General features: G+C 41.9%; 1 protein-coding gene across 5 annotated transcripts in view; it reads right to left on the bottom strand.

The window, feature by feature from the left end:
* Positions 1-16,079, bottom strand: part of LOC127568295 (ras and Rab interactor 2-like) — a 123,738-nt gene extending 107,659 nt beyond the window's left edge. For 2 of the 5 annotated variants that reach the window (XM_052011871.1, XM_052011879.1), the window contains exon 1: positions 15,976-16,079. The gene's annotated coding sequence lies outside the window, so the exon portion shown is untranslated. The remainder of the gene's footprint in view (positions 1-15,975) is intronic. The other 3 variants (XM_052011872.1, XM_052011877.1, XM_052011878.1) reach the window with 2 other exon arrangements.
* Positions 16,080-24,074: the final 7,995 nt, after the last annotated feature.

The following is a 24,074-nucleotide window of genomic DNA, read 5'->3' as shown; positions in this document are numbered from 1 at the left end:
GTTGACGTATTCAAAGATTTGCCAGAGGAAATGATTAAGATAGAGACTATTGCAAATTTGGAGGAAAAATTGAATAAACATTTGACAGTGGAAGATACAGGTCTGTAGGATGGGTGCAGTGCAGTGGTATTATTATTAGTATTGTCTTGCTCCACATAATAACAGCTGGTAAAGACACGATTGTCCAAGTAACTCCTAGTATCCTCCAAACAGCTGTGGTACTTCCAAGTAATGACTAAAGTATTGTAAATATTTACCTATGACATCCGATTTTTCAGTTTTTAAATAATCATCAGCATGTTAAAAGAGCATACTAAAGATTTCCACATGGGCATAAAGGGCAGTTTTATTCATAAATTGCAAAAAATCTATAAAATTACAGACAATAAAAATAAAGTATGCAATGTACTTGTGCAAATAACTAAGTGCAATTCATATTAAAGAACCAGATTCAACTACCATTTAGATATTAACATTTATTTGCAGCTGATAGAAATTGAAGATATTTGGTTGAAGTCCATCAGAAATCAGGTTTATTATCATTGACATATGTTGTGAAATCTGTTGTTTTGCAGCAGTACAGTGCAAAGACAAAATTACAAAAATAAATAAATAGTGCACAAAAAAAAAGGAACAAGGTAGTATTCATGGACCTTTCATAAATCTGATGGCGGAAGGGAAGAAGCTGTTTCTAACTCATTAAGTGTGGGTCTTCAGGCTCCTGTCCCTCTTCCCCGATGGTAGTAACAAGAGGGCATGTCCTGGATAGTGATGGATGTTGCCTTCTTGAGGCACTGCCTCTTGAAGGTGCCGTTGATGGTGGGGAGGGTTGTGCCCCTGATGGAGCTGGCCAAGTCTACAACCCTCTGCAGCCTCTTTCCATCCTGCACGTTGGAGCCTCTATACCAGGCGGTGATGCAACCAGTCAGAATGCTCTCTACCGTACATCTAAAGAAATCTGCAAGAGTCTTTGGTGACATACCAAATCTCTTCAAACTCCTAACGAAGTAGAGCTGCTGGTGTTCCTTCTCTGTGATTGCACCAATGTGTTGGGCCCAGGTTATATCCTCTGAGATGTTGACGCCCAAAAACTTGAAGCTGCTCACCCTTTCCACTGCTGACCCCTCGATGAGGATTGGCGTGGGTTCTCCCAACTTCCCCTTCCTCAGGTCCACAATCAATTCCTTGGTCTTGCTGACGTTGAGTGCGAGGTTGTTGTTGCGACACCACTCAAACAGCCGATCTTACTTCTGTATGCCTCTTCATTGCCATCTGAGATTCTATCAAAAGTAGTGTCACTGGCGAATTTATAGGTGGCGTTTGAGCTGTGCTTAGGCACACAATCATGAGCGTAGAGAGAGTAGACCAGTGGGCTAAGCACTCATCCTTCATGTGCACCTGCGTTGATTATCAGCAAGGAGGAGATGTTATTACCGATCCACACTGATTGTGGTCTCCTGATAAGGGAGTCAAAGATCCAGTTGCAGAGAGAGGTACAGAGGCCCAGGTTTTGAAGCTTGCTGATTAATACTGAGGGGATGATGGTGTTGAATGCTGAGCTGTAATTGATAAACAGCAGCCTGAAGTATGATTTGCCATGCTTTTAATGTACAAGAAAGAACAAAGCTTATACTATCATCCTGATCCAAACCAATGATGCTGTGGTTTAAATAAGATTGAGTGCAGATGCCTTTGGAGGATGTGCCCAGGCAAGATGCATGGAGGAATCCTTTAGCTCTTTCGCTTATGCAGACTACAAGGCATGCTCTTTTAGAATAATAGAGCTTCCAATCAAAAAACCTTCAGAAGTTATTTACATTGGTGCCCATATGATCAAGTTTTAAAAATAAATGTTCACTTAAATAGCATTTGCACATCTTCAATCAATTAAATGTTATTATCACAGTAAGGATAAATATCTCCTCCCTTGGACCTACAGCAGTGCATAAATGTGAAGTAAAATAGGCTTCTGTTGATTGCAAACTTTTGGTAAAGTACTCTTTCCAGAAAGCACTTTATTATAAATAGGTTTTCACCCCTATACAATTATCAAACATGACACACACATTCATGATGAGAGTTTCAGATTTGAGAGCATTGATGCTTATATAGTTGGTATGCGATAACAACATAAATCTTAAATGATGTGTATGTCAAGTAATGTTATTTCCTGAAAACAAAAAGCATCTGTTCAAAAAAAATAGATCTGTGATAGTGAATGGAATACTTCATCTTTTGTGACCTGCACCAGTACTTAGAACTCCACAACACATACATAGTTATACAGCACAGAACCAGCCCAGTCCATCCATGCCAACCAAGTTGCCAACCTGAGCTAGTCCCATTTGCCTGCATTTGGCCCATATCCCTTAAACATTTCCTATTCATGTACCTGTCTAAATGTCCTTTAAACATTGGAATGGAACCGACCTCTACCATTTCCCTGGCAGCTCATTCCACATACCTACCACCCTGTGTAGAAAAACATGCCCTTCAGGTCCCCTTTAATTTTTTCCCTTCTAACCTTAAAGCTATGCCCCATTATCTTAAGCTACCCTACCCTGGGAAAAAGACAGTGATCATTAAACATTACCTGACAGAAGATAGCTCCCTTAGCTCTCTGCCCAGTTGTACAGGCATGACATTTCTATATACAACCCAAACCGATTCAAACTGATGGTTTATCTGCAATTAAATCTTTTCAGATTTTGGCTGCATTCTGAAATCTCTGTACATCAGTACCAGATGGTCAGTTGTCTCCTTTGTTTTTTTTAAGTTTCAAAATGAGAGTGGTGATAAATATCATAATTCATTTTATGCTCATTCTCCATTCCTTCTGACATAAAAGCAAACACTAATTCCAATATTACTTTAATGTAAACCAATGAAAGGCAGTAAATTAATTCTTTCAAATGTGAACAGCATGCTCAGGGTAGAAGGAAAAGTGGCATTCGTGCTGACAAACAGAATGATGCATTTCAGGATTGTTTTGTTTTAAGAAGGATATTCTGGAAACTGAGATTTACAAGTGAAGTGCAACTGTCAGTAATAGAGCTCTGGTTATACACGACTCTGATGTTATCTTTGCATTCATAAAAGTTAAGAAAATAAATCATGTGTACATTGGAAGATCTTGGGCTCCAATGTGGGCTAAATTGATTTTAACTATGGTTTCACTTCAGTTTCAACTGCCAACAGCATATTCAACGTTCACGTATTATGTTTCATATTTCTTAAGACAAGGGTGGCCTTGCAGCCCACTGAGTCTATGCTGGCTCTCAGAGCAATCCCATCATCCCACACCCTACCTTGTTCCCTGTAATCTGTTTTCTCTTACATGCCCATTCTCCCTCTACCTACCCACCTTTACTTGGGAAATTTTACAGTAGAGCCACTCATATTATCTTGGGGACCAAAGCACCCAGTGGAAACCCAGGTGGCCACAAGGGGAATGTGCAAACTCCACTTAAAGGTCAGGCTTGAACCCAGGTGACCGGAACTGGAAGGTAGCAGCAATATTGCTGTAGCAACGTTCAGCTCTAATTAACTGTGATGGTTCAAAGTAGATGAATTTGAAATAAGGTAATTACTACATACATTAAGCTGTAGACAAATCTAATGATCTGATATCCAAAATTAAATTGCTGGGATTCTAAAACTGGAATACTTCAGCCAATTAATAAATGTCAGGGTCTAAGATGCAGATGAATAACTTCTGCAGGAAGTAAGTAGATTATAGCAATTATGTTTTTTTCTGTAAGCATTCCAATTTTCATAAACCACCTGATACAATCCCTCACACAAAAGCACATATTAAAGTGAAAGATCCTGGGATTGAGGAATATGTTCAAAATTCAATAATTGATTGAACAATAATTTATAATAGTGCACTCCTGTTTGGGCAATTGTGATTGACGCAATTCTGCTTCCCAAGACTCTGACCACTTTTATGTACAAGTGTCTAGATGTGGTATGGAAACAAGATACCTATGATTACAGTGCTAATAAAACACTGGAGCAAATACTGGCTCGTGTCAACAAATATTATGGCAGTAATTTCACACAAGATGGGAGTTTAATTAAAGAACATAAAAAGGTGTAAATGCATGGAACTAGTACAAATACTGCAAGAAATGCAATGAGTCAACAATTTCTGGAGTGTGTTCAAAATAGTCCACTTTAACAGAATGTCCTGAAAGCAACACACATTACCCATTTAATATTGTGTTAAAGGGCAGCACAGTGATGCAGCTAGTAGAGCTGCTACCTCCAGCTCCAGTGACCTGGGTTCAATCATGACCTCAGGTGCTGTCTGTGTGGAGTTTACACATTCATTGTGCAGGTTTCCCCATGTGTCCCAGTTTCCTCCCACATGCCAAAGATTTGCATGTTGGTGGTTAATTGACCACCGAGAGTTATCCCTAGCATGTAGAGGAGTGGTAAAATCTGCTAAGAGTTTATGGGAATGCAGGGAGGATAAAATGGGATTAAATGCAAAATTAGTCAAAAGACTGTTTGATAGTCGGTATGAACTTGGTGGGTCAAAGAGCCTGTTCCATGCTGTATGAATCTATACACAGCAAGAAGTGACAAAACTGACAACAAAAGCTTCAACAAAAAGTCGTATGGAAAGAAAGTTAGAATGGATATCAAAATCAGTTCAATTTTCTAATAGCAACATTAGGAAGGATGAGGGTGGTCGGGGACAACATGGGTCACTAAAACAAAAACAGATACTCACGATGCTGTAACTGAAAGTTAAGTGGCAGGCATGTTGAATGATTGCTTTGTTGTAATATTTACAGCAGAAAAAATAACACTCTGGACATTCAAAGATAATTAATTGAATTAGGGACAGGGATTTGCCAAAAATAACAAGCAAATCACTGGATAAGCTGCAGAAAGTAGAAAGCATGGGCTCCAATTATATAGAGCCCTAGAAGGATGTAACTAGTGGGTTTGCACAAGAATCTGTTTGGGATCACAAGCATCTGTTCATAAATCACTATTTATGAATGGTTTCCAAAGTTGTTGAATGAAAGCTTCACTCATTCACCTTGGTAAAATACATACCTCCTCTCCTTTCTTCTACACTTCCCTACCCCCAACCCACTGCAATATATAGGAGGGGAAAGCAGAGCAGTGATAGGTGGACAAAAGAGGGGAGGTGGCGTGGACACAAGGTGGTGATAGGTAGATGTAGGTAAAAGATAGTGATAGGCAGGTGCAAGGGAGGAGAGGAGAGCAGATCCACCGGTGGATGGGTAAAAGGTAAGGAGAGGGAGGAAAAAAAAGGCTAAGAAAGGGAAGAAGAGAAGCATGGTGGTGGGGTGGGGTGGGGGTGAAGAATGGGGATTACCTAAAGCGGGAGAATTCAAATGTGCATGCCATTAGGCTGCAAGGTTCCAAGATGGAAAATAGGGTGCTGTTCCTCCAATTTGCGCTTGGAATTCTCCTGGCAGTGGAGGAGGCAGAGGACTGTCATATCAGTGATAGTATGGGAGGGGGAGTTGAAGTGACTGGCAACGGGAAGATGCAGGTTGCGGTTACAGATGGTATTGTGGCAGGAATATATTGGGCTTCCCTTTTTCCTATCTTCAGTCCTGAAGAAAGGTTCTGACCCAAAACGTTGACCGCCTGCTTTTCTCCACGGATGCTGCCTGGCCTGCTGAGTTCCTCTAGCATCATCATGTTTTTCACCAAGGAAAAGTTTTAAACTTGTTTACACAAAAACAGCATGTTAGCTCAATTGTTATTTATAAATCTGAAATTGATAGTTTTTTTATTAACTTAAAAGACAGTGAGGCATAAGGAGAAGGCTTAAGTCACAGACCAATCAATCACAATCTCATTGCATGTTGGAACAGGCCGATCCCTGTGCATTCTTCCAGAGGTGAAAAAGCAATTGTGACATCACTAATCCTTGAATACATGCTTATTGAATGCACTTGCCATCAGTGTACAGTAACCCAGTAGTTAAATTACTGGATTAGCAGCCAGAAGCCCGAAACATTGATATAGAGATACGAGTTTGAATCTCCCCATGGCAGATGGGTAACTTAGAAGTCAAACAATTAAATACATCAGGAATTTTTAAAAGCTAGTCTCATTAATGATGACCATGATACTCCCGGGTTATCATAAAAACTGACCTAGCTTGTACCAATGTCTTTCAGGAGAGGAAGGCTCCCATTCTTACCCAATCTGGTCTATAGGTGATTCCAGGCCCATTATTATGGTTGACTCTCAACTGCCTCCTCAGTGAAGAGGTAATTGGAGATGGTCAATAATTATGATATCCATATCCAATGAATGGATGACTAAAGTTTAAAAAAAACAGCAAATGTTGGGTGTTCACATCTGAAAGTCATCAATCTCTTTACAAAAGCAGTGGAACAGTTTGGTATCCTGTCCTACAAACTAAAACAGGCCATTAACTGTGTTAGATTTGCATTGAAATAAATAGTAATGATTGAATCTATTCTGCAAAAGGAGAAAGAATGCAGACAGAAAATGATGAACAAATTGCAATTTATAAGAGATTTCACAACCTCAGAATGCTGTAGGGTGCTTCGTAGCCAAAGTATTACTGTTATGGGGAAAGCACCGGCACAGTTGGGCTCTGCAAGGTCTTATAAACAAAAACAACAGCATCAAAATAAAAGCAGAGCTGAGCACCAGTAGAATTCTCCTACTCTTGTTTGTGGGGTCTGGGATATTTTGCAACAACCCAAGGTAGCTGTGATCTCAGTTCAATGTCTCATCTGAAAAATGGCACAGAAGCATCAACCAAGGTCAAAGACCAGAATGCCTGTCGCATTGGCCAGCAGTTATACCATAACAGATGGTATGCATCTGTTACCAATTGGAAAGTGGCAGGATCTGCATAGTCACATGGCAATTGCTGGACAATTGACCTTCCACACGGTGATGAAGATAGTTGCTTGCCATGTTGCTTGGGGCTCGGTATCTTCCAGCCTTCATGTTGCCAGGCCATCTCTGCTGGCAGTGATCAGACTCCGCCAAGAATTTTCAGATGAAGCTGTGGAAAGAGTGGGGTGCCTGGACCAGTCTGGGACATGCGAGTGGGATGCCACAGCATGGCAAAGGAGGAAACCACAAGGGTGTGTGTGGGGTGATTTATTGCTGCACATTGTCCTGGATATCAAGACAATGAAATAATTAAGCCAACCTGTGGCACACATTCTTCCCAACCTTGTTACCACAATTATTTAATATGTTAATTCTGGTTAATTTATCTCTCATCTTTTCCCCAGCAACTAAAATACTTCCCCTATCCATTCGTAGGAAAGAAAATTTGTGACACAGAAGATGCCCACTTTAGCCCATGATGTCTGTGCTGGTTGAATAGCTACCCAGTCTGACATCTTGCAGCATTAGGTCTGTAACCCTGCACGTCATGGCTCTTCATATCCAAGTACTGTTTAAATGCAGTGGGGCATTCTGACTAACCATCCTTCCAGCTATTAGGTGCAAAAATACTTCTTCATCTCTGCTCTAATCCTTTTACATCAAAAAAAAAGTAAAAGAAAAGTGTAGCATTGAAGGCTCCAGAACCAGCTGTGCCTCTAGCCAAGCTGCTCCAGTACAGTGAATAGTAGAGCTCTGAGGAGTATTGCAGAAGAGGGACCTAGAAGTACAAGTGCATGGTTTCCCAAAACTTGCATCACAGGTAGACAGGGTGGTGAAGACTGCTTTTGGCATGCTGGCCTTCATCAGTCAGGGCAATGAGTATAGAAATTGGGATGTTATGTTGCAGTTGTACAAGACATGCGTGAAGCCACATTTGGAATATTGTGTTCAGTTTTGGTCACCCTGCTATAGGAACGATAACATTAAGCTGGAAAGAGTGCAGAGGAGATTTGAGGATGCTGCCAGGACTTGAATTAGAGAGAGGTTGAGCAGGCTAGGACTTTATTCACTGCAACACAAGAGACTGAGGGGTGACCTTAGAGGTAATAGAATCATGAGGGGCATTGGCATATTATTGTCACTTGTACCGAGGTACAGTGAAAAACTTGTCTTGCATACTGATCGTACAGGTCAATTCACTACACAGTGCAGTTACATTGAGTTAGCACAGAGTGCATTGATGCAGTACAGGTAAAAACAATAACAGTACAGAGTAAAGTATCACAGCTACAGAGAAAGTGCAGTGCAATAAGGTGCCAGGTCACAACGAGGTAGGTCGTGAGGTCATAGTCCATCTCTTTGTATAAGGGAACCATTCAATAGTCTTATCACAGTGGGGTAGAAGCTGTCCTTAAGTCTGGTGGTACGTGCCCTCAGGCACCTGTGTCTTCTATCCAATAGAAGAGACAACAAGAGAAAATGTCCCGGGTGGGTGGGGTCTTTGATTATGCTGGCTGCTTCACCAAGACAACGAGAGGTAAAGACAGAGTCCAAGGAGGGGAGGCTGGTGTCTGTGATGTGCTGGGCTGTGTTCACAACTCTCTGCAGTTTCATTGTGTGCATTCATCCATTCATCCTGTCAATCTCCACATGCTTTCCCCCCCCCCCCCCCACCCCCCACCCACAAGAGTTCAGGAATCAAGAACTAAAGGGCATGGGTTTAAGGTGAGAGCAGAGAGATTCAACAGGAACCTGAGGAGCAACCTTTTCACCCAGACAGTGGTCTGTATATGGAATGACCTGCCAGAGGTAGTTGTTGAGGCAGGTACAGTAACATTTAAAAAGGCACTTGGACAAGTACGTGGATAAGATTTAAGCTAAGATCTTAAGATATCTTTATTAGTCACATGTACATCGAGACACAGTGAAATGCATCTTTTGCGTAGAGTTTCCTGGGGCAGCCCGCAAGTGTTGCCACGTTTCTGGCGCCAACATAGCATGCCCACAACTTCCTAACAGGCCAAACACGGGTAAATGGGACTTGCTTAGATGGGCACCTTGGCTGGCATGGACCAGTTGGGTGAAGGGCCTGTTTCCATGCTGTATGACTCCAAGTACAAACCTGGCATCTATCGAATGATGTGGGAAATTACCCAGGTATGTCTTGTTCACAAAAAGGACAAATCTAATCTGGCCAATTACTACCCACTGAATCATCAGCAAAGTGATAGAAGGTGTGATCCACAATGCTTTCAAGCAGCACTTATGCAGCTATAACCTGCTCACCAGTGTCAAATTTGGGTTTTGCCAGGTCCATTCAGCTCCAGAACTTGTCTCAGCCTTGGTCCACACATGGAACAGAACTGAATTCCAGAAGACAAGATAAGATTGACTGCAAATTGCCATCAAGGCCAAAGAGTCTGTTGCTGCACTCCTGGACTCTGCAAGATGGGAAATATTGTGCAAATCATTATACTTGGATTGGAGTTTTCTGGCACAGGGTTTGGGTCTTGGTACTCCTAATCTGCTCTCTTTGTAGTTGTCATTCTTCCTTCTTTCCATTTGCTTTGTTTGTAATTTCTGTTACAATCAAAAATAATTACTTTACAGCATATTACCATTCCTCAACCTTCTGCAAAATACTAGTTATTCTTTCTCAATGCCCCACCTTTCCTGGAGGCACCCATGCATGCTTCCTTTGGTTAAGTGGCCAAATCAGCCAGAATATCAGATATCCAAAACCTGTTTGATAACTGGAAGACTGAGCAGTGAACGTTGCAGAAACACAGTCAATGTGCATTTTCTAGCAACAGCCTTGGGTTATCAACAAAAGTGGGAGCTGAAATTATTTTCCGTTTAGTTTTAGAAATGCACGTCACTAGAGTAAGAGCACATAACTCATCAAATTCTATAGCTGGGATTTTCATACTCAATGTGACAGAGTTGAAAACCATACAGTCAAACCATGATGAACCGGGGTGGGGAGGCAATATTGGTTTTGAGGGTTGGGGTCTGCAGAGCTCACGTCATCAGCGTATCAGAGGGCTAGTTGTGTGACTTCCCACGAGGAGATGAGAACTTTGCAGCACAGCTTATGCCAGTGGAAAAGACTGCCAAACAGTGCAAGCCATGGCTGTAACTTTGAGGTGAAGAACCAGCAAATAGCAGGTCAGATGTTCTGGCACTATGCTCTTGAATTCAGATACAGAAGTCAATGCGATGCTGCTGAGACAAGGCTGCCAGCTTGGGTGACAAGAAAAAATTTAGAATGTTAAAAAGTAGGTTGGCAATTGGTCTGGTGAAGATAACAATCACCAGAAAGTGAGATCTGGAGAAGAGCTATTTTTCTAAATCCACTGTTAACTGCAGAAATCAATGGTGAAGGAGCAACAAAATTGAAGAGGGGATGGAATGGAAGTCAGAAATGTTGGACAAAAAAAAACAATTTCTCAAAGCAAGCAAATGGGAGACAAGAAGCTGAGATTTTGGGTGATCCATTAGAACAATACAGGCCCTTCGGCCCACCATGTTGTGCTGACCTTTGAACCTCACTTAAGACTATCTATCCCCTTCCTCCCACATATCCCCCTATTTTAAATTCCTCCAGATGCTTATCTAACAATTCCTTGAATCTGACCAATGTACCTGCCTCCACCACTACCCCAGGCAGCACATTCCATGCACCAACCACTCTCTGGGTGAAAAACCTCCCTCTGATATCTCCCTTGAACCTCCCACCCATTACTTTGAAGCCATGCCCTCTTGTATTGAGCATTGGTGCCCTGGGAAAGAGGCAATGGCTGTCCACTATCTATTCCTCCCAATATTTTGTACACCTCTATCATGTCTCCCCTCATCCTCCTCCTCCTCCTCCTCTCCAAAGAGAAGCCCTATAGAACCATAGGACAATACAGCACAAAACAGGCCCTTCAAAGTACAATCCGATTGCCATGATTTTGCCCTTCCTCAAACAGCTTGATGCAGCAGCTAGGAGGAGGTCGGAAATTTAGATGTGCTGAAGCAAACCACAGCTGGTCACGTCAGGTTCAGTGGGAGAAGCTTTGGATCCAAATACAAGACAATCAATGTGACAATATGGCAGAAGTCTTTTTATTCAATGGAGAAGGCGGAAGCTTCACATTATCAGTATATACACAGAGCAACGGAAGCACACAGAGGCCCTTTGTAAGCAGCGAAAGGGGTGGACCACGTCTTTTCTATCCACCTGCCCGCATACCCTGTCAAGAACCTCCTGTTTCATCTGTGGAAGGGACTGCAATTCCCCCATTGACCTCATTAGCCATGTGGAAAATCCACCAAGCTGGAGTGGAAACAAGTCACCCTTGATCCTGATGGACTACTATCTATGCTTCTGGAAAATCTGCTGTCCTTACAAGTTCTGGCCTTTATGCAATTCCAGACCTAGCCCGTGTGGGGGAAAAAAAACCCTAAAAATTTCAGTATATCTTGTCAGCTTCCACTTTGGATTCTCAAGCAACTTCCAACAATAAAAATGTTGGAAAGTTCTTATGGCGCAAGGTTGTTTCAACTGCCACTGGAATCAACTTTCACCACCAAGTCAAGCCCGCAGGTGACAAGTGCTGAAGCCAGGGATACAGACAACGTGATTTTTAATACCCAATAACATGAACAGTATATGGGATAGGCTGTAATGGAGATTTCAAAGCTCCAAGGTTTTATTGCTTTTGGATAGCAAAATTACAAAGTTCAAATGAAAATTACTGCCAACAGAACATTTACAACATCATAGGAGTAGGATTAAATTAACAAAAAATGAGGGGGAGCCAGGGCACGTCTGCTGCCAGAAAAATCAGAACTAGGTCACAAAAGTGCTTGAAGCACTTTACAATTAAACAAGCTCTTAAAACTCTTCAAGAGCAGTCATACTGTTTCGCTTACAGCAATGGAAAGTCGATTTGGCACAAAGTGGCATCACAACTCTGCCAGTCCTTACCCGACTCCAGAGAGCAATTTCCTCTGGAGTCTGACCTCCTTCATAAGTCCTGTGTTGCTTTGCTTCAGCTATGTACCCTCCAGTGCATTGTGAACCCAGAGTGAAAAGTATTCAGTCCTTTCAGCCCCCTAACATTCTACTACTGGCCATTTTGCAATTGAGCAGGCAAAGATGTGTTTGCTTTCTGAAAATAACAAAGTTCCACAGTGCTCATGATTTCACTGCACTCAAGGGATAAGGATATTTTTATGGATTCCTGCCACAGTTGTGTTTTTGCTGAGAATGATGCTATTTTGAAACAATGTATTTATTCATGATTCATTGGGTCAGGGGAATCTGGAGTCCTACTTGGCAGCCATACTTTTAACTGGAGCCATCAAATTTATACACCCAATGGGCTTTGCTTATTTTAGATTCACTTACAAGATATGGGTGACATCGTGAAGGCAAGCATTTATTGCCAAACCATACATTAATTATCGTAACATCTCCCTTCAAACTCTGGTCTTCTTTATCATTAGATTACAGAGAGCAAACTCATTACCATGGAAGACAAAGCATCCTCTAGCAAGGTCCAGGCTAGCACAGTTCAAGCCCCAGTTGGTGGATGCTGTCTATCTCACTGCAGATAGATACTTCCAACACTTATCTCCTGGCTTCTCCTGTCCTAATAAATTCTCTACAAGATTTTTATTTTGCTTTCAGTTCCCCCATGGCTTTCTCCAGCCAATTTCAGCTTCTCATGCAGATTTCTGACACCGTCTTGGAATCATTTCCACATTCTTCTAGCCTTATCTATTAAATCCAGCTCTTCTTTGGCATCGATGCAGAAAGCATCAAATGCTAGGATTATAACTAAATCTCACATGACATTTGCAAGAGAATCATACTACATCAAAAATATCACCCAGTCTTCCAATAGCCAATAATCCAACAGATTGCCGAACTTTAATGGACTGATACACTTCATTTAAGTAACGTCCCCATTTTCTTCCCCAAAGAATATTGAATAATTTGCAATAATTGGCAAATATTGGTATCGGTTTATTATTGTCACTTGTACCGAGGTACAGTGAAAAGCTTGTCTTACGATCGTACAGGTCAAATAAAACTTCCTCCTTTGACATAGGGGCCTCATGCCTTCATTCAGATAAATTTCCTACTGACTTCTGTTCTGTGCTACACTAATGATGGTGACACAGATAGAAGATTATTAGGTACACATTTACTATGCACTAAGAATGTACTTAGTAACCATTTCAGAAAGGGCATTCCCCCACACTCACCAATAGTGCAATATATCTGCATCTCAGACAACAGCCAAAATGGAGGCTCTGCAAGCATAATGTGGTCTGAGAGTCCAAGACCTCAGCCAGGCTTTCTCAAAGTCATCTCTTCCAGCTCTATAATCCTCCAAGATGTCTCCACTCTTTTTGACCTCTTGCTTATGATATCACCATATTTAATCAATGCACTACAAAGTACCAATGCTCTGGAATTCGCCAGTTAGGGTGGCAAGGTGGCAGAAACACAGCACTGTTGCCTTGCAATTCCAGGGACCCGGGTTCAATCCTGACATCGGATACCGTCTGTGTGAAGTTTGCACATTCTCCCTGTCACCGCCTGGGCGCTCATTTCCTCCTGCCTTACAATAAGATGCTGCTCTTAGTTACCCCTTACTATAGGTTAATAGTAAAAACAACCAACAGAGAGTTGACGGTCATGTGAGAAAGAATAAGTTTCTAGGATCAGGAAAATAAAAGTAATTGATCTGCTGGAACCTGGTGAAATGATCTCCTTCTATGCTGTAATAAGTAAATCTCTCTGCCACTCTGCCTCCAAGACATTCCTTAAAACCAAGCTTTCATTTTTTTTTAAAACAACACTCACGTGATTTTTTTTTAAACTAACTTTTTTTTTGAAAGTACCATATCAATGCTGGTTGATGCTATTCAAAAAGAATTGGATGATTCAGGATATTCATTTCATGCATAACTTTTGCAGTTTACTTCAAATATAAAGTAAACTTGTCCCTGCAGCCAACACTTCACCCTAACTACAACACAACATACAGACTGCACAGAGATATGGCAGCTTAAGAAACAAATGCCATTTTCAGTGATAGCCAGGGGTCTGATGACCTTGGGTACTAAACATACCTTGCTTGCTCATTTGTATTGCCTCGATACATAGAGTAGTTCATTCACCCATTGCCAATAAAATATCCTGCCTGGAGACACTGCTGTTCTCTACAGCTGAAAGGAGAATGGGATGGAGATCCTTTATCCTCCACGGCTGAAAGGACACCAAGACATAAATTACCTGCATAAGGGAGAGTCAAGCACTTCCAACCATCAATTAAAGTTCACCTAGTTTTGAAAGAATGGACTATGTTAAACGTTGTGCCCACAGGTATGATTAAGACTGCAGAACCTCCATTTCCTGTGTGTATTACAAGAGCACATATTCAGCAGGCTGAACAGGAACAATATTCCTGTGACCTCTGGTGATTAAGAAATGAGATCTTCTGTGGCTGAGTGTGTCTGCAAATTCTAATGCCAACAGAAAAATACAATCCTGATCCTTCAAGCAATTGAAAAGGAGAAACATTCATAAATGCAGAATAAAAACAGCACGGTGAGCAAGTCTACGCTGATCACATCTTGTACTAGCTAGCTATATACAGGGTTTGTGAAGGTAGGGTAAATGTGTAGCTTATACAGTCTGTAAACCATACAAACATTGTAGGGTCCACAGATGCATGACAAAGGATGAAAAGAAATCAAATGCTACAACTGAAGGCTAGTGCAGGTAGGAAGCAAGAAAACTCCAATTGCACTCTTTCATTGTTAAACAACATTGGAGAGTTAAGAAGTTAGAGTGCATATACTTGACTCAGAAATAAGGAGACTCTTCAATATTAAACCTAAGCATTTTCTACCAGGAATATAGTGCGAGATATTTAAAGGAAGTGTTTTTGTCACAAACATGGAAAAAAAATCACAAAGTATTTTCTTAGATTCCAACCAGAGGCCATTGCATTCCAAGACTGGAAGAAAATTCCTACCCTACCTACTGGATAATCAAGGGCATGATTGTGTACAAAGATTGAAAACCAACGGACAGTTATTCGCGTACTACCGATTACTTAGACTCATACATCTATTAGATTTCATTCATTTCTGACAGCTGTACTCATTATTCGGCATTAAAGATATAATCAGCATTTCGATTGGCTTAATAGTAATTGCACATTTCGGAGCGAAGCAAGGCAGCTTCAACTCCAGGAATTTACATAATAGATCAAAGGCTGTGCGTGACTAGTCCTCCTGGCAGAACTAAGATTGCTTTGCCTTTTGTTTCCACGATTTAAAATTATTCGTTTTCTTGTCTTAAAAAAAATTAAGCCTGAAATGCATGGTGTAACGGAGTTATATTTCTCGGTGCAACAGCACGATAACAAGGACAGAAGCTCATCAGTACACTTGCAGGAACAAGCTACTACCAGGGGCCAAAATGGATGGGGAGGGAGGCAAATTTAGCAGTACAAACGAAAACACAGTTCCTTCTCACTGTCTTTACCAAATCACGATCACTGCAACGCAAACGTTTGAACCCCGAATTCAATTCAGGCAAGTCGCTCATAGTTAAAGGTTTGCATGAGAGTATAAACAGGTTATTACAAATAAACGTCTTGTTAATAAAATGAAGCCGCAAAATAAAACTTTCTTTCAAACATTAACAAGCATGAGACTCTTCACCAAGGGTTCCCTTCCTCCACCACTATCCCAACTCCCCCAAGACATGTTGTTCCCTTACAAGAATCTGAGGCTCCACACATCTCGTAGCTGCTTCCACTCACTGAGGCCGGTCTCCCGGGAAACACTCCAGTGCCTTTTAAAACACACGGGGACCCCGGGCGGCTTGTGTTGAACTCAAGGCAGCCAGTCAGCCAGCCCAGTACCACAGCTGCTCATTCACATCAACCCAAAACAAAAGGCGAGGAGACAAAAGGCGCGACCCCCTTTCTTCCCCTCCCCCTCCCCCTCCCCCTCCTTCTGGAAACACGCCCACCCGGGGGCCTCCCGCCCACACCTGGCCGCCTTCCTCCGCCCCGGCTCACCCACCTGCGCTGAGGGGTGTGGCGGATGCCGGCTTCCTCCTCTCACCGTGGCATATGTCCGCAGACCTGAGCTTCCCAAGCCCGTTCCCGGCTCGAAGGCCCGCACTGCGCAGGCGCTACTTCCCGCAATGAAAGAAGAGGAAGAAAACAAAAGTAAACTTTGGTCCAACTTTGGAAGGTCACGTGATTCTTTGGAGGGGGAGGGGGTTGAGGGGGTTGTGGCGGTTGCACGGGAAAACAATGAATTTCTGGTAAAACTGTAATCCGGTGTTATTTTATTGATGGAAGGGGGAAGTGTTGGTGAACAATCTGTGTGTTCAGGGTTAATGATAAAAGTCCTTAAACTGAGTATATCCTCCCCACTCGCCTCCCTCCCTCCTCTTTCAGTGGACACTGAAATGCAAACCGTGTGGAGGTTTTTATTTCCCTTTCGTGATCCTTCTGGGAATAACAAGCCACATCGCTTTAAGAGTGACACACGCTTCTATTTGCAGGGAGAATGGTGTCCTCCCAGGTTTATATTCATGCATTGACCAACTGAACAGACTTGCTTGTGCGAGAGTGTATTTGCGCTTATTCAGCTGGTGTCGTGCGGGTGGGGAAGGGGGGAGTGCTGCTGTAATGTTGTTACTTCACTATGAAAGTCCTTGGCTCTTTTAGTACATTAAAAGCATTACTTATATGTCTTGTGCCTTCAGAAAGTCATCTTCATCCAATATCTGCTGCATGACGGTATGCAAACTGTGATCTCAGCCCATGGGTCTGCGAAAGACCCAATCTCGTTGTAGGCTGGCGTTGATCGAGGCTCCGTCATCACCCGAGCGCTTCTCTTCATCTTTCTCACCACACCTCGCCTTTCCCTGGAATGCAGCTAATTTATAAGACAAATCGGAAACCGTTCAAGCTACATCACCTCCACTCCAGAACCAAGATCACTCCAACATCCGCCATCGAACAGCAGTACATAGATGATGCCTGCCGATGTGCGCGTTCAGAAACTGAGTCCAAGTCAAGTCCAATGTATTGACTCAAGTATGTGAAAGAATGGGCCTTATACTAAATGTTAACAAAACAAAGGTCCTCTGCTAATCTGCTCCACTGTGCAATATCGCCCAACAAAAAAGGTCCACAATGAGACCCTGAAAAAGGTAGATCACTTCCCATATGTAAATAAACAAAGAACAGTAAAGCACAGGAACAGGCCATTTGACCCATGATGTTGTGCCAAACTAGTTAAGCTACTAATGCCCAATTAAACTAATCCCTTCTGCCTGCACATGGTCTATGTCCTTCTGTTCTCTCCATATTGAAGATAGATTATGAAAATTATTACAACCTCAGTACATCACAGCTTTTGAGGAGAAAGTGTTTGAAGAACAAGCACTCAAATCCAGAACAAAGCTCACGGCGTACCTGGCGGCAATGATTCTTGCCCTCCTATGCACCCTGAGTCATGGACTACCTAGAGCAAGCACCTCAACACATTGGAGAGGAATTACCAATGCCATTCCACAAAATCCTCCAAATCCACTGGAAGAATAAGTAAACCAATATCAGTTTCCTCTCCCAGACCAACATTCCCTACATCAATGCTCTATAACACTCAGTCAGCTCCAATGGACAGGTCACATCACCCAATGCCATACAGCTAGACTGGCACTCTGAAATCTGTCACAGCAAGACCTTACCAGGTGGACTTAGAGAGGTGTATTGATCTTTTAGAGGTGTATAAAATCACGAGAGGCATAGAAAAGGTGAATGCACTCAGTCTTTTTCCCAGGGTTGAGGGATCAAGAACTAGAGGGCATAGGTTTAAGGTGAGAGAGGAAAGATTTAATAGAAACTTGAGGGGCAACTTTTTTACATAAAGGATGGAATGAACTGCCAGAGGAAGTGGTTGAGGCAGGTAAAATAACAACTTTTAAAAGAAAGTTACTCAGGTACATGAATAGGAAAGGTTTAGGTTATAGGCCAAATGATGGCAAAGGGGACTAGTTTGGATGGGCATCTTCGTTGGCATGGATCAGTTGGGCTGAAGGGCCTGTTTCTGTGCTGTATGACTCCATGACTGAGGAAAAGATTCCAGGATCAGCTCAAAGTCCCCTTGAAAAAATGCAGCATCCCTGCTGACTCATGGAAAATCCTGACCAACGGCTGCTCAAAATGCAGAAGCAGGTTTCAGGATGTGACTGACAGCCTTGAGTCCCTACGTTGGGAGCACACAAAAGACCAGCGTAAATAGCAGAAGAAGTGCATCACCTCCCAGAGGTATCTGCACTTCCCACACTGGGCTCGTCAGTTGTCTTTTGGAACCCACAAAACTGGAGTGGCTGCAAGTCAACCTTGGCCTGAGGAACTGCCTGAAATGGAGAAGAAAAATGCATATATGTACATGGGGGTGCATGTGCACGTACACACACAGACATGTATATACACAAACACACGTGAGTATGTGGTATAAAATGCTGACAATGGTTTTCATTAAAAATGTGATTGACAGAAATCCCTCTTTGCAAGTGAAAGTAAAGAGGCAGAAGTCATTTTTGTGGTGGTGGCATCCTATGATAATGAGAGGGTGCCTTTTGGATAAATGTATTGCCCGCTGTAATGATCAAGTTGTGCAGACCTAGTCCTTGTTTGATTTTTGCAGCACAAGCAACTGTTGAGTATCACAAGAGTGGCACTTAATCTGGTTTGGGGCTGGGGAAGCACTAAGGGCATATTTCCAATGCAGATGCAATTTTCAAGAAGTGTGCATAGTGTGGTGCCTGCAAATGTTGAATGTGAGGACAGAGTAGTTCACCTGTGACATATTAACCAATCTCAGCTGGAGCAGTGGTAACAATGTCACCATTGGTAGCCAGTGTCTTCCAAGACAGGTTTCCCATTCCAGATCTACCCAGATCTCTCTACCATTTTTCAGTGTCTCATCAATAGATTTTAAGCACAGGAAGTCCCTGGGTTACGTAAGGGTTTCCCGCCTGAGAACTGACCACTAACCGATTTTTCTGTAAGTCAGCAACATCTGTTCAGAGTAGCTACTCATATCGAATCACTCTGCATACACTTCCTATAATTCTTTCATTTCATCAAATATCTTCGATGTTTGCCCTAACACTACCCATAATTAAACTGATGCAACATGTACTGTATCCAGTTGTTAATGAATACCTCAAAACATTTTATTACTGTCTTAAAAAATTCTTTAAAAATTTATGGGAGAAGTTGCGCAAAGTTGGGTTTCCGTAAGTCAGGTCTTCGGTAACCTGGCAGTGTCTGCATAACTGTTGGTTGATGATTCATTAACATTAACATGATAAAGTTACAGGAACAAAATTGTCTGCATATGTAGGTCACATGTCCACGTTCCAATTCTTTTACTTGATAATCAGGCTCAGACATTAGAATGAATATTTAAGCGAGTATCGGACAGCCTCTGAGCTGCTAGCTTTAATGCTGATACCCAGAAGAAGAAAGGTGGGTGAGAGAACCAGAGGGATCATTGGAGGGAGGAAAAATCTCAATTAATATCATTAATTAAACAACTATGATTCAGAATATTTTAAGGGAAATATATCAATGTTTATTAGTGTGATTAATGTCATCTAACTTTTTTTTAACAACTGACTAAAGGATTTCCAGAAACCTGAAGCAGCATACCTTGCAGAAGATAGAAGAGTCTGAAAGCATGTGCCACCATGAAGTATGAAAGGCCAGGAGTCAGGTGACAGTGACAACACTACTGAACCCCATGGTCTGATGATAGCATTGCCTATTAGGTCGGAAGCTACACCATTGTCAATCAAGGTTTGGCTCCACCCCATTAGGTAAACACCTTTGTCTTGCTGGACCACTCGGATTGGTCTGTGCGAGGACCTTCGTTCCTGGGCACATCTACTATTGGCCCGTTTAAAACACCTTTGTCCTTGCTGGGCTACCCAGCCCCCCAGCAGCATAAAAGTGCTGCATGTTTGGTTTTTCTCTCTCTCAGTCTCCGAGGATGTTGAGGTAAGCTGTGCATTACTTCAGGGCAGTTAGTTAAGGACTCCCGAGACCAAAGAGCCAATGTTTGTCCAGAATCAGGGTGTCCAAACATTGTATAGTTTATTCCTTGATCATTTGTACCCGGTTAGTGTGTGTGTGTGTGAGAAAGTGTGTGAGTGCGCATCTGTTCCCATTCATTCTGTCCCCACGTTTGTCTTTGTTAATAAACCATTTTTAAATTACAAAGACTGTGTGTCCAGACCTTTATCTTTAAGATACCAAAAGAACCTTTCTCACAACACACCAGGCTCAAAGACAGCTTCTATCCCACTGTTATAAGACTACTGAATGGACCTCTTGTACGATAAGATGAACTCTTGACCTCACATTCTACCTTGTCATGGCCCTTGCACATTATTATCTGTCTGTAGTGCACTTTCTCTGTAACTGTAACACTATATTCTGCATTCTGTTATTGCTTTTCCTTTGTACTATCTGAATGTACTGATGTTGTGAAATTATCTGTATGGATGGCATGCAAAACAAAGCTTTTCACTGTACCTCAGTACATGTGACAATAGTAAACCAATTACCAATTCCCCCATGTATCAGCCAAAGGAGCACAGACATTGAAAAAAGAGTAGTTTCACTCACTCCATAAAACTTGATTATGGAACTTGCTCCTGGGGCTTTATGAATGAGGATAATTTCTGAAAATGTTTCTGCCTTTGCAAGAATATACTAATTTATAATGTAGACTGTAAGGCTGCAGAGTAACCCAGATGTACACTTCTCCCCGAACCTTCTTTGTACTTTGACACCTAACAGATTCTGAATTCCATTCCAATAAGCAAAAGCTGATCCCCAGGTATATACTAGATGCCATTAGTTAGCCACACTAGAAATTGGTGAATGAGTAGATCTCCAGAGACAAGCTTGCAATAAGTCACCACGCTCCGGTGCCATCTTGCCATGTAGAAATTTTGCAGATGAGCAAATTCGGCAGCATTATGTAGCAAAGTGTTAGAATGCTCTGTGTCGTCTGGTGGTAGATCATCTATTCATGCTCCCAGATGCTCAGATTTGTATCGAACACAGTGAAGTAATACTGCCGTAGAGAGGTGAAGAATGATAATATGATCAACAAGGAGAAGGAGGAAGATAAATCTGAGAACTCTTCCACCATTTTGCAAGGCTGAGGAACAGCTGGTTTACTATCCTTCCTGATTTTGTACAGTGAATCAATGCAGAGGGCAATGGGAGAGGAGAATAATGTAATAGTGAACAGAGAAATAAGCTTGCAGATTGTACACTTTGCTTGCTGCCTCCTGAGATAACAACAACTTAGACATTATTCAAATGTCTGGTCTGAAGTATGGAACTTTACTTCCTTATCTGAGAAAGTAGTAACATTAGTTAAGTCTTTTTTCATGTACATGTTCACAGATGAAAATTTTTCAGAAAATAATAGATCTTTGTTGTACATACAGAACATTGCATTACTTTTTTTTAAATTATTCATTTATGGGATGTGAGCATCGCTGAAAATACTCTTTGCTCATCCCTAACTGCTCTTGAGAAGATAGCGGTGAGTTGACTTGAAAATAATCCAATACTGTTAAGGAGTTCTGCAACTTAGACCCAGTGACAATGAAGACAAAATGATCTGTTTCAACCTTTATCACCTTCTTTCACCTGGCTCCAGTATCCCTTTAGAAAATCAAAAACTGCGGCTATTGAAAGTTTGAAATAAAAACAGATGATGTTGGAAACTCTCAGCAGGTCAGGCAGCATCTGTGGAAAAAGAGACAGAGTTAACATTTCACCTCAGACCCTTTGTCAGAAAAGGTACCTCTTTCCCAATTCAGACAAAGTGTTTTCAACCTGAAACATTAACTGTTTCTGTTTCCACAGATGTTGCCTGACCTGCATTTTCTGCTTTTATTCCAGTATCCCATCTATCATTTAATCTATCTGTCCTCCACTCTTTGTACTTTCATCTCTTTGCAAAGAACTGTGTTCAAATACAAAGAAAATACAGTATGTTTTACTGAAAAATCTAAAGCTGTACCGAAAAGTTGTGCATTATCTGAGAATGAAGTAAAAAAAAATAGGAATTGCATTTGTAAGGCACCCACTGCAATCTCAGGACATCTGAAAATGTGTTATAATCAGTGAAGTACCATGTAGTGTAATGCCAAACAGTCTGCAAACTTCTATAAACAATAAAATGATTATGAAGATAAAATCTATCTTAAATACAGGGGGGAGGTCTCAATTGATTTTTGAAATAGCACTGTAAAATATTGTACAAAATGTTGTTTAGTGTGGGTCTCAAAGTAAAACCTTAAGATGTAGAGTCGTAGAATCATATTGCACAGAAACGAATCCAGCACTAATCCCATTTTAATCTCCCACATGAGTAAATAACAGGAAGGAGTAATTGCAAGCATTTAATTTAACAAAGAAATTTTGTGAATCTTGAGTGAATGCGTATATGAAAGTTGTGGGAGGGAAGAAGATGAAAAATATATTTTTTGGTTGAGATCAGCATTTTCACCAATGGGGAAAATGGAATAGATTGTGTTCATTTTCTCCTATTTAAATTAGTTATGAAACAAAATGGAAGATAAAGAGGTAAAGGAATCTGTGGCATTTGAGACGTTCCATATATAGTTCTCAGTGGATTTGTATGTAAGAGAGACAGGTGACAGCTGAATGTGTGCTGCACATCTTTACTGGCTCAGTTGACAGCACTGGCCTCTGAGTTAGAAGGTTACGAGTTCAAATTCCAGAGACCAGGGCATAAAAAAGTGAGGCAGTCACATGAGTCCATTACTGAGGGAAAGTTAAAGGAAATTCACTCTTCGTCTTCATGCTACCTCTGAGGTGGAATTTCTTCCTTTCTTACATTCATACTCAGTAACTTAAAGATGGCTTTGCCTCTAATTGACTTCCCACTGATGTTCCAGCTTGTCTTAATATAACCATGGCAAGCCCATATCAATTTGGTCCTAAGCATAGTGATCCTACTTTGTAGTGTCAGCAGAACTCCTTTTCCAGAAGTCAGGCCTCTTGAATTTCCTAAAGAGAGGAAGAAACAGTTTACTGCAACAATTGTTTTTTTTAATCAGAACTTTCAATATTAGTTGGAGGCACTAGGCAGAGCTTACAGAGTTAATGTGACCTAAGGTTCATATGAACAAACTGAACAATTCCTGCTATTCACTCCAAAAGTGATATTTCAGTTTCTTTTTCACCAACAATTTATTGGAATGGCATACTTCTAGCCCTCAACATTGCTAATCTTTGCCTCAAAATGACCCTCCATTACCACTAACACTGTCAAAAATTACTTGAATTATTCCAGGACTGACTTTTAAACATCAGATTCTGCAATGTGACAGCCTTATTCGAAAAGGTGTTGGGTGGGGTGGGGGGGCAGGATGGTAACTGTAGGCCAGTTAGCCTATTGTCTATTATTGGGAAAAAAGACTTTAGGATTAGTTATTAAGGGGAACGTCCTGCAGGCACTGTGGAACATGGATACTGTTGGGTGGTTCCCTGTGCAAACTATCCAAATCATCTGGCAGAATGCCTCATCGCCCAAACTCACCAACAAGCACGATGACCTCGCTTGGCTGGCAATGAGAGGGGCCCTCGATCAGATCCTTCCCGTACAGACAGCATATCATCCCCAACACACTCTGCTCCCAGGACAGCTGTGGTGGGGAAGAGATAGTCACCCACCTCTTTGCAGACTGTGGATTTGCTAAGAAGGTGTAGCGAAGGATGCGAGGGTCCGTGTCTCGGTTCATCCCAAGCAACCGCTTAACAGAGGACTCTCTGATCTGTGAGCTGCTTGGGGCACACACCGAGACAGATATCAAGTGCTGCTGGAAGGTCATCAGCTTGGTGAAAGATGCCCTTTGGTCTGCCCAAAACTTGTTGGTCTTTCAGCACAGCCAGATGTCCATAAGGGAATGCTGCCGACTGGCACATTCCAGGCCGCAGAAGTACATGCTGAGGAATGCACTGAAGCTCGGTGCAGCCAATGCAAAGACTCTGTGGGGAAGGACCACAGTCTAGGCTCCTTCTGCTACTGCACTTGGAGGGGCT

This window comes from Pristis pectinata, chromosome 3, assembly GCF_009764475.1.
Source record: "Pristis pectinata isolate sPriPec2 chromosome 3, sPriPec2.1.pri, whole genome shotgun sequence".
In the NCBI taxonomy this organism is placed as follows: domain Eukaryota; kingdom Metazoa; phylum Chordata; class Chondrichthyes; order Rhinopristiformes; family Pristidae; genus Pristis; species Pristis pectinata.
The sequence above is the reverse complement of the archived record's forward strand: the minus strand, read 5'-3'. Positions and strand labels throughout refer to the sequence as shown.